Consider the following 11,995-nt stretch of genomic DNA (forward strand, 5'->3'; position numbering starts at 1 on the left):
CCCCCCCCGCCAACTCACTGGCTCCTGCCAGGTGCAGGGGGGATGGCAATCCCTGCTGTCCTCCACTGCCCTGTGCTGCATGGGGGTACTCTATCATGAGCATCCCTGAAGCCACTGTATGAGCTGGTGAGTCCAGGTTTTTGGGGGTTTTTTTTCAAGAGCCAGGAGCTGGGCCAGATAGGGCAGCCATGGTGGGGGGGGACTGGGAGAACAGACGGGGGTCAGGGGGCTTGTGACAAAGCCCCCTACGTGGCATGGAGCAGTGGGGGGCAGTGGGGATTGCCCCACCCAGCAGCAGCCAGTGAGTGCGGGCTTTTTTTAAACAGCTGGGAGCTGGGGCAGGTGGGGCAGCCATGAGGGTGGCTGGCAGAGAGGGCGGGGGTTGGGCATGCTCGGGGGGGGGGACTGGTGGAGCAGGCAGGGAATGGGGTCTGGCAGGGGTCCCCCCATGGTCTCTTCCCCCCTCCCCCACCCCTTACTTAGCAGCTCCGAGTCTGGGTCCAGCTCCCTGTGGCAGCAAGAGGGGACTGCCCAAATCGTGAAAGCTCTCCTTTTCTGAATCGATTTGGAGAGCTTTGAAATGATTCAAGCCTTTTAACTGGTCCCCTGTTTTGATTCAGATTTGGAAATTCAGCCACAGAATCGGGCCAAATCTCCTCCAAACTGAATTGGCACCTGAAGCTTCACACAGCCCTATTAAGTACCCAGCAGAGAGAATAGATGAGTTTTCCCACAGTTTTACTACAGACATGCTCAGTGTCTGGTCTCGTGGTCTAAGCAAAGGCCTGGAGGCTAGGTAGAAAAGAGCTTTATGCATGTCTCTCATAAGGTCTTGGGTGAGATGGGCAGATTTCTGTGCACTGAGGCAGAGCAGTGAGTCAGGCCTTTGACAAGCTGGGGTGGCAGCACCTGCTGCTAGAGTCCCTATGTGCAGGTGAGATGCCGTCTTTTTGCAAGGAGAAACCCAGTGAGCTTCAAGGGGTTATTGGTATCTTCATGAGGGAAATTCTGTGCCAGGGCTGCTCGCAGGAGCAGGACCTGCACTCAGTGGCCCACAAGGCTCCTTCCCATCTGATGTTCCCATGAAGCAACATTAAGTAGTTCTGACACCATGCTGAGTGACCATGTCCCAGCCAGCATTCCCTCTAAGCTGCATGCGTGCATGGCCATGCACAGTTAAAAAATCATGCCACACAATAACTCTTTAATGCCGTGCACACAGTGGCAAGGGGGCACTGATGCTTCCCCCGCCTGCCACCACCTTCACATCTGCCTGCTCGCTACCCGCCCCAACCCGGCCACAGGCTGCTGCAAGAGGGGCATGTGGAAGTGCTGGCACACTTGGCTACTGGCCTCTGGGGGACCCCTCCCAGTTTGCTGCGTTCAGCCGCTGGGGAAACCCCCCCGATACCTGAGCAGTCCCAGCCAGGATTGCTCATGGGAACATAAACATTAGAGGGAACATTGATGCCAGCCTTGTTTCCATCACTCAGGTCTACGAAATAACAGTGCGGTGATTCCTGCCAGGTTCCCCGACCACACTGTCCATCAGTGCCTGACTTCCTCCCAACACCATATCCTTGCCAAGTTGGGAGCCTTTACAGTTTATCCTGGGGAAGCCGAGGCCCAAGCTGACTAACAGCCTGATTCTGCTTAGCAAGAGCTTTACATGGATTACAAAAAAGGCATCTTTTCTCACCCGTGAACTCAACAACTGCTGTCTGCATTTTGGGTGGTTGTTGGTGAAATACCTTCTGGCTCCGTGAGAGAAACTCTTCAGTGGTGTAGGCTTCTCCTTGGCCTGGAGAGAACCAGAGACACATGAGCTGTCTCTAGTGAGATGTGTTCTTGCCAAGGGACTAAAAAGAGAAATCCTGACACCTGGGCTAGGTGAACCTGTCCCATCCCTTTCAGTCTGACCTGTACTTACTTACTATCTCCCAGCACCTCTCCTTCCTCTCCACAGAGAGCCCCTGTGATCAGGTACTCATGAGCTTAATTACCAAATGGTGTCCGAAGGCAGCCTGCACCCACCTCAGCCCTAGATAACCGACACAGTGGAGCAAGGTTGTCAGGAGTATGGAACAAAGGAAAGCGTCATGCCATATTTATATTTCCTGATGACTTGATGCCAAAGAGGTTCACTGACCTGAGGGCTGCTCCCTCTACCCTGGAAAAGAAAGTGTTAGCCAGGATGCAGGTGGCACAAGCCATGGAAGACTGGTGGTGGGAGAAAGGAGAACTGCTTCTGCCTTGAGCATGGCACCGGCAGGTAGCACCAGTCTCTCTCAGCAAGGTCACAAGGGGGTATGTACTGCTTGTACACTAGGGATCAGAAACATAACCTGTGCTAGACCCTAGGGGTGTTTTTAAAATGCTCTTGAGGTGTGTGTGTGTGTGGGGAATGATCTAATTAGAGCAGTTCCAAGAGCCATTCTAATTAAAGCACCTACAGTATCTTGTGTATCCACGTCTCCTCACTTTAAAATGGCAGTGGGGGTGCTTTAACCAAGCTTGTCAAATGAGCTTTAGTTAAAGCAACCCTGCCATCATTTTGAAGCACGGGGACACATACAAGACAGAGGCTGCTGGAGGCATGCTAATTAGCACACTCCAGCAGACTTGATTAATCAAGTCTGTTCTGATGCCTACAGGCACCCTAGGAGGCAGCCCTGGGCTCAAGGATGAGCCTTGGTAAAGTAGCCTTAGGGAGGGGGCGGTTTCCACAGTAGGCAGGAACAGCAGAACTCCCCTGGGACTGGGATGAAGAAGACTGTAGGAGGCTGAGGAAATCTGTTATGCTGGTTTGATGGCCACCGTGTTCTTGGACTAGCTGCTGTCTTCTTTGCTGGTTGGACTTAGCATTTTGTTCACTAACAGTCTCAGAACCAGAAGAGTAGAGGGGAGATTTCCACAGCCTGGGGTTGTCAGTGGCTTCTTTCAATGCTATTAGATGTAGGAATAAAAAGGTACAAACCTGGGATTTCCTGAACTCAGATATTGAGCTATAAACAGATGTAGTCTTTGGAGCAGGATCAGCTGTACTCGGATTTCTGCTAGCTCAACTAAGCCACCTCATTGGCATATATAGATGTAGCCAGAGCCTTGTCTTGCAGGGTTAGGCCCTGCTCTCCAAGGACTTCAGGGACTTGATCCTGTGGGACAACAGCTCTGAGTGCCACTCCCCCCTTGGGACTTGTGTCTGCAAGTGGGGGTCTCCCCCCCGCCACTTGCAGACAGTTGCCCTGGGAATCCCAGCCAGGGACTTTCTGTGGCTTACGAGCAAACAGGGATACTTTCAGTTAAGATGTCACAAAATGTGACCATCGTTGGTCATAGTAACACTGTTGGGCATTTGGGATGTGGCAAGAGAGTAGGACATCTGTTTACTTACAACTTGGGCCACCATAAAAATGTGTATGGATGGCAAGGATGACATCTATTTTTATCCTTTGAGATTCTTTCCAAAGAATTTGTGGCTGACTCAAACCCTACAGGCCCAATCAGTCTGCAAGATCTGTGTGTGATCAGGTAGGAGCAGTAGGGAGCAGCAAGTACTTGTCCAGTGAAAGAGGGTTTCGTAGCAATTTGGGGGTCACTACCTCAAAGTCAAAATAAGTAAGAATGTGAACCAGCTCCAGCAGGAATCAAGTGACCTTACTGGACTGCTGGCCTCCAGATACAGATAGTGCCCAGAATGTCTAGCATCTGGAAGGAAGATGTCAAGAAGAAGGCCCCTTTCTCATTCTGGCCATTGAGTCTGCACAATCACAATCTAAACCTATCACTACAGCAATTTAGCAATTTGATACTTGTGTTAAGGGTTAGGTATTCAGACATGTCTGTCTCAGTGTGACTCCAGGTAATCTGCATATACTTGTGCCCTTGCTGTGGATGAAAATGGTATGTATGCATATACCACCCACACACAATCTAATTGTATGTGCCAGGACCAATTTTTTGCCTAAAATTACATAGTCTGCTCACACAAAACAATAAACAGATTTTTGGGGTGCAGGTGGGGGTGGTATTTTAAGCAACTAATTTTAGCCTTTTTTTCCTGTGGCAGCTCCCAGCACAGACAGACATAAGTTAATGAAGGTGCTCTGCTTTGGAGCACCTGTATCTGAACCCTCCTGTAATGTGGGTTTAAAGTGCTCTGCAGCCATGCAATTGTGTTAGGTCATGGCGGGAGAGTGGGGCCAGATCAGGTAAAAATTGTCACTTCTGCCTGCGCCCTTTATTTTTTAATCTTCCTGATAGTCAATGGCAATGTTTTGCCAAGCTTGGTCAATGAGATTACTTTATGAATAAATGCTATATGCTGTAAGCAGGTTCCAGAATGAGGCTCTAAAAAGACATTCCCAAATCCACATATCGTTAAGGCAGTACGTTAATTTTAATGTCTGGTTTGATATCTGTTTAGTATATTAATATGCTACTGAGAGAAATTCAGGATTGCCTTGGGGCAATGTATGTGTTAAAGTTGCAGACTTAACAAACGCAGGCAGTGAGCATAGGGGAAGAAACTGCTTACTGATTCACAGTATTTGGCAGGTGTTAATTTTAAACAGTGATGATTGAAAGTTTGGGAAGGCAAATATCACGGTGGCATGCATCTTTACTTCAAGTAAACAGAGCTGCAATTGGCACACATGCTAAGTTCTGAATCAATCAGTCTATTCACAGATTGGTGATTAATGGTTTCCTCAACAAAATAAACTAGTTTTATAATTGGTGTTGTATCTTCCAATAGTGGGTATGCATACGATATATTTATATTCTTTATGAGATGTATGTCCCTACTGGCTATAAAGAATACCAGTATTATCAAGCTGAAGTTAGGAAGATGTAGTTAAGTAGTAAGTTCTGTTGTCAGTACATTTTTCCCTTACAGTCCAGAGTCCAGAGAGTGAATTATGTCCATCTTCTAACTTGTGTTGCCCATTTGTCTCCATTTAGTATTTCCAAGGCATTAGTTATCAGTTTAAGTGGCTAAAACAGAATTTTGTATAGGTTGTATATAAATTTTATTAAATAAGCCACCTAGGAACAGGCTTAATATAGAGACCAAGAATTTAAGAAGACTACATGATATCCAGAATAGCTCCCAGCTGAACAGGGTTGAAACGTCCATGAATAGGGATAGAAAATAGCAACATTAAACCAGGCTGCAGCTGTTCTCTTCTTATGTAGAGTACTTCATTGGCTAATATTTTCAAGGTATCACTTTTTGTGAATAATTAACCTTACATTAAGAAAATATAAGCATAAAATATATTTAAGATTCACAAGGTGTCTTGGCCAGGTGCTTACCTTTCTATCCAATGGAACAATCGGAACACTTCATTTACCAGGAATCTGGAATTTCCTTGGGAAATATGAAAATCTACTTTGATCAACCCAGTGCGGAGGAGCATAGCACAGTTAGGATTACCTGCCACTCTTCACAGCTCTACCACTCTACATCATAGGAGCCTGGTTACCATATAGGACTGAATTAATCTAAAATTACACCTCATGGCAGAAGCATGCATAGGTTAGTAAAATCCTCCCTGAGTGTCAGACTGGAGCAACCCTCCCACCCCGGTTACCATGTAAATGCTGCAGTAATGTGCTCAGGCCATGAGCAGTTGCCGAGGAATCCAACTGCTGCTCCTTGGGGATCTGTTTAAATTCCTGTCTAAAATCCAGTCAGGAGACTGTGAGAATGGACCTCCTAAGGAGTGGATAGTTTGAAATTTCCCCCTCCTTAGGTTGTCCAGATTGAGAGAAAGCAGCTGTACTGCTTTTCTAGATGGAGCAGGTAGACCTTGGTACTCTTACAAGCAATTAGTGTTATATAAATGGTTTGCTTTGTTTTAGAAATACAAGAACTGGTGCCTAGAGAATGAAGCACAGGAGAGTAGCTGTGTCCAGACATGGGCTACAGGAAAATGAAGCTGTTTTGGTTTGCTGCTGCTGCTGTTAGTTTTGGTTTTGTTTGTGCCTTTCCTTCTTGTAATGTCCATTTGCTCTGTGACTTATGACAATTGTGCTTTCATTGCAATGCAAATATGTTCAGAAAAGGGTCTTTCATGTCAATTAAAAAATTGACTTAGCTCTCCCCTCCTGCTACAAACTCTAGGGTTAAGTACAGATATTTGGGGGGGTTAGATCGTGTTAAAAATGGCTACCTTATCTAACTTAGTTTGCCCAGGTGTGGACTTTACACTTACATTGACTTAACAAGGGAGCTAAGTGTGAACTGTACAGAAATTTAGAAAAGTTAGATCAGTCTAAAAATAGCCAAGCCAACCTAACTTAATTCTATGTCTCAGGTAGCTTTACTTAGATTGGGTCTGGCGAGACTGATCTAATTGCATTTCTGTACAGTTCCCAGCACAGCCGTGGGGCTGGGAAAGCCCAGGTACTGGCCTCAGCCCCAGGGCTGCACTTTTCCTACCTGCCTCCCCAGCACGAGCTAGTTTTAGCCCCCAGGACCCTTGCTGCTCCCTTAGATGGACAATTCCCACCCCCCACCATTCCCCCCAGGGACCAGCCAGCCCCCTCCCAGAGCCTGCCAAATCCCCCACTCTACAAACTGTTCTTGGCATTTCCCCTTGCTGCGAGCTGATCAAACTAAGATGGGGTGGGGGAAGGGGTAGGTTCACCAGGGAACGGTTGTTGGACTGGGGGTGGGGGGAGGTCAGGGGTCTAAAAACAGCTCATAGTTATGGGGGGGGAAGACTGCACCCCCACCCCGCAAGCACCACCACAGACCCAGCTAGCTCCCATGATCTCACCAAGCCCTCTTGGATTCTGCCTGCCGCCCAATTCTTCTAAGTCCCCCATGGACCCTGCTTGCTGCCCTAATCCCCACCCCCCTGCAGACCCCACTTACCGCCCCCCCATTCCCCAAGTCCCCCCATCCTGACGTATGTTACATCAGGTGGCCGTTTTTAACTCAAACTAACCTCCACCTAACCTCCCCAAATGCCTGTATATACCCTAGGTTAACAAACCAAAACGAGGGGGAAAATACTGCAGACCATTAAAATAGGCAAAGTGATAAATTTTCCAATGGGCTTAAATATAACTGAAGAACAAACTAAAAAGCTCAGAGAAAAGACTGAGACACCAGGCAATTAACAAAGGTGGCTGTTAATGACACATAAGCCTATTCCTCTTTTGGATATTTAATCTCAAAATTCATTACTGTATTTAAATGAAGAACCCTGCCCCAAGAAGCAAGCCTAGTCAGAGAGATTAAGGCAGAAGACAAATCTACCTGCTGCTTCAAGCTATCTCCAGCCCCTCCTCCAATCTTACAAAACAGCATTTCTTTATAAAACTCTATTGCCCTCTAAAAAAAAGCACTCATAAGGCATCACATCTATTTTAATACCCCACAACAATGAAACTATTCATACCGATACTCTTCTGTACATGTGCTAAAAATATACAAAGGCAGATTTTTATGATGCTAAAAGATAGAGAGGAATATTTGCAGCTACAGCTGGATGAAGCTTCTTCTGCTGTGTCATCTTTAATACCCCATGGTAACAATATAGGTTTTCCAGATTACTATTTGAAATTATATCAGCTTGTAAAATAAAATACTTGGTGATATTCTTGATATGTATGTACTATAATAGCTGATTTCTTGGTTATTCCTGAAACTGATGAGGCTGAGCACAATAATATCATCAGGGAGTTAAAGCTAAGAACAAGAGATGAACACATAATATTTAGCAGGGTTGGGATGCAATACAAAGTAAAGCTTTGGAGGTTGAAGATGGTGATTCAAGCAGATAAAGGAAGGACATAATTTAAATATCTTATACACCTAAATGTAGAAATGATGATGACTGAGATGATAGAAACTCTCAAAATGTTAACTTCTGCAGTGCTATGGTTCAGGTATATGGATGACCTGCCTCACAAACATGTTAAGTCAGTGGTAATATCATTATTAAGCCACAAAAATGTTGTGAAGACTCAGGGTAAACTAATTCTAGGTAGTAATGTATGTACTTTCAAGTCCTTGTGGGATATAATATGATAATGTGCATGTCTCATTAAGGCACCTAAAGCAAGAAAACCAGGGCTAGCAAATGCCTGATTTGTCTAGGTATGCCACATGACATTCAGAATGCTAAAGGGACATTCAAACTTTGTGTGAAACGTGTGACCTCTCTCTTTGTTATTTTGTCTGTAAGACTTCAGGTATGATGTGGCAAGAAGAAAGCAGAGGCAGTTTTGATTTCAAAGCAAAACACTCCCGTTTCCTTAAATGTTTAGAAGTATTTAGAGGGAATGTAATTACTGAAGTCTGTAATTAGCAAGCTGAATGCAGTATTTCCTAGGAATGGAATGTTGTCAGAAATGCTTTGTGACTTTTTGTTACCTTTTGTTACATGAGATTAAAACATTTCCAGAACCATTGGGAATATGTCTGAGAGATGCAAGTTCAGGCTGTCCTCAATCAGTGAACTGAAAGAATGAGACCAATAAAGAGGCATAATTCTGTTAGAGTTAACAAATACCTCTTGGACTGGTATGTTTTATTCTTCTGAGCAGTAGTTAATAGGAACTTCATGTGGAAATAGATGGCTATGTAGTTCAAGTGTACCACGATTTAACAATGCTTGAATGCTCATTTAAGAGCAAAACTCAATTCAACCTTATTCAAAAGTAATACTTTGCTAATTCTATAATTTTTCATGCTTCAGAAGGTACATAAGGCATAGTAAGGATATTTCTGCTAGATAGTTTATTTTGAGGGAAACAGGTTTTCTGTTTGCCATGGAAGAACACAGATTTTCTCATTTTAAGGAGAAAATGTGGATTCTTCTCTTTTTAAGGAGAAAGATGTGGAGAAATAGTGGGTTTGCCCTTTCAGGATGGCAGAGTTCCAGCCTGCAAGGGGCTAGGGGAACAGGAGGAGGGTGATCAGGAAGAGGGTACCACGTGCAATTTTGTGCATGTACATGCATGTGGCAGCCAGGCAGCATGAGCAGCTCCTGCAACTCCTCACAGGTAAGTCTGATGGGTGGAATTAAGGCCCCTAGTGAGGGAGGGTGGAAGGAAGTGGGCAGGGCTGGGGTTGGGGTTGCTGCCCAGCTGGGACAGTGCATGGGGCCTGGGACTTGGGGTCTGGGGCTTGTGGGAGTATGTGGCTGCAGAGCCCGGGCAAGGAGCAGGACGGAGTCATGGGCGGCTCATCCAGGGGCAGGGGGGCATGCACTCCTGGGGGTGGGCATGGGGAATAGGTGTTTCCCAGATTTGTGCACCAGGTGGGGGCAGATGCAGGCTACCTGCTGTGGGTTCAGGGCTCCCTGCCTTGCTGCCCTTCCCCCAGGGGCCTCCACAGCCAGCAGTCGTGACCTGGCGCAGCAGGGCAGAGTGGGCCGGTGAGGCTTGGTGACACTGCCGGGAGCCCTATACCACCATGGCAAGGTGCCCCCTGCCCACCTGGCAGCACTGGGGGTGGGTATGTGGAATTGTGTTCCCCACTACTGGCAGATGGGCAGGGGGTGCCTTGCCATGGTGATGTGGGGCTCCCGGCAGCAGCACCAAACCTCCCTGCCTTACTCCCTGCCTTACTCTGCTCTTCCTGCAGGGCCAGGGGCTGTGGGTCAGGAGTGAGGGGCACTGGCAGGGCTGGGGGGCTGTGGTTTGGGAGTGAGGGGCAATGGCGTGGGCATACACTGGCATATCTGGGCTGCTCATTGCCACAAAACAGTATGGGGGGAACAGCCACAGCCAGACCCCTGTCCTGGTGACCGAAGAGGGCAGGGGAGCTCTGATTTTCCATTATAAAAAATTATATATATAGTGGTGTTTCATTTTAATCATAGATAAACATGGATTCTGGGGGTTTTAATCAGGGAATTCAAATCAGAGCATTTGTGATTTTTAAGCAGAAAACCTGCATCCTTGTTTGTTGCCTAATTGTCCACTTCAGGGTTCTTGCAACATCATCTGCTGTGTTGCCTACTGGTGAACATATGATATTAGACTGGATGAGCCATTAATATGGCAATTCCTATGACCCAAAGATGTTAGTGTCTATATAAAGCACTGGTTCTTACCAGTGAAGACAAGCGAAGTGTCAGAAGAGAAGTGCGAGATTTCAGAAGAAGAGATTCCCTCATCTTGGAAATATTATAGAAGCAGTTACTTGCTATTTTTAAAGAAGAGTAGGAGCCAAACTTTAGTCTTAACCAAGAGCATGTTTCTGTCAGAGAAACATCTAAGAAACTTGGCATAAGCCACCCTATATACAGCTCTTCTGCTGTACAAACACAGAGCTTGCAGATCTAGAATGACTACAACAGCGACACATAGGAAAAACAAATGGGATTGTAAACCAACGTTGCCCAGACTTGCAACACCTTGAACATAGGATGCAGCACATGTCTTCCAGGAAAGATCAAGGGTTCTGTTGTGTTAAGACTAGCAAAGGCAAGATATGACTAGAGTGAAGTACTAGTAATGGCAAGATGGAACAGCAAAGATGAACAGACAGCACTGGAGCAAGGCAGAAACGATTAAGAATAAAGACAATCACAATAAGTTGATATAACACTTTTTCTTTAAAAAGAAAAAAAGAACCAAGCTGTACAGGACACAAAGCTTCAGGGGGAAAACAGTAGATTGTGGTATAGCTGAGAGAGAGAACTTCCTGTTTATCGTTTTAGTTCAGGGCAGTAGCATGCTTCAGTAGTCTCAGTAAAATTCTAGTTATTTCTTGTCCTCTGCATCATTCACAAGTACCTAGATCCCATTCAGACCTTACTCTCGGACATCTGAGGTTCGTGAGCATTGCACTTTCCTATCCAGTAAGCCCAGTTAGCTGTGGTTATATAATCTTCTAATCAATACCATTTAAATTTACAAGAACCCTTTGCTTTCCTGTTTCCATTGTGTGAAATGGCATGTTGCACCATATATGGTAAATGGCTTTCACTTCTAACTTTATCATAAGAAGCAATTTGCTACTGAAATTCAGTGGACCTACAGTCACAGAACATTAGAACCGCACCTCTCACATAGATGTCCTGTTTACAGGGTGTTTCATTAATAAAATAATGAAATAAAATGTAGGTGGGCTGTTAAGGCTCCTGGGGATTTATGGCTGGGTCCACTGACTTTTTTTTTTTCCATGGGAGATATGACAATTTATTCAAGTTCAGGAGACTAAACCTTCTGGTATTTTCCTTTAGAAAAAGGAAGAGTAGATATCACTGGGTAGAGATAGATCTGTTAACATTTTAACCTCTTTTCCTATGTGCAAAAAATTCCATCTCCACAAACCCTGTCCTGCTTGGTCACTGGAACATGCCTGTGTTCCTGGGGAAAGGTAATTAATTTGTTCTTTGCCCAAAAAGGCTGGCTCTCTTTTTAGTAATTTGGGCTGGACATCAGGCAAAAGGTCCCCTGAGTCTTGCCTTTGATAAAAACATCTGGAATCTTTTGGTTAGGACTGCTTTTCACTTTCTGCTTAAGCCTTACATTTATTTCCCAGGCAAAACATTAGTTCCTGGAGTGAATTAAACATGAGATTATTCCACATTGCAAGTGTTTATTGTACTGTATGAAGTTTTCTCAAGTTCTAATGTGCCCAGACATCTGCAGGGCAACTGTAAGACAACCTAGGAATTCATAACCCATCCTGAGAATCTCTAGTTTATATAGCCCAGCTTGGGTCTAGAAACTATCCCAGAAGTATGTGGGGTTGATCTGTCTCTGTGACCAGAAGTTTAAATAGGCACTGTTAAGATGTCTACTAGTGACCTTGCCTCTCTGAGAGGGAGCTGAGAAGGAAGAACACATGGTTAAATCTGGAATCCTTGGATAATTCTCTTTTTCTGAGAGACAAAAGGGAAATTTCCCAAAGTGTTAACAAGAGGCTGACTTTCAGATGAACTAAGTCTAAGTAGAATTTTTTTTTTGAAGTAATTTGGGTACATAAGGAATAATAACTGCCATAAAAATGTAAATTTAGGAA

Source organism: Crocodylus siamensis, chromosome 6 (assembly GCF_052110815.1).
Source record: "Crocodylus siamensis isolate JL-2025a chromosome 6, ASM5211081v1, whole genome shotgun sequence".
Classification (NCBI taxonomy): domain Eukaryota; kingdom Metazoa; phylum Chordata; order Crocodylia; family Crocodylidae; genus Crocodylus; species Crocodylus siamensis.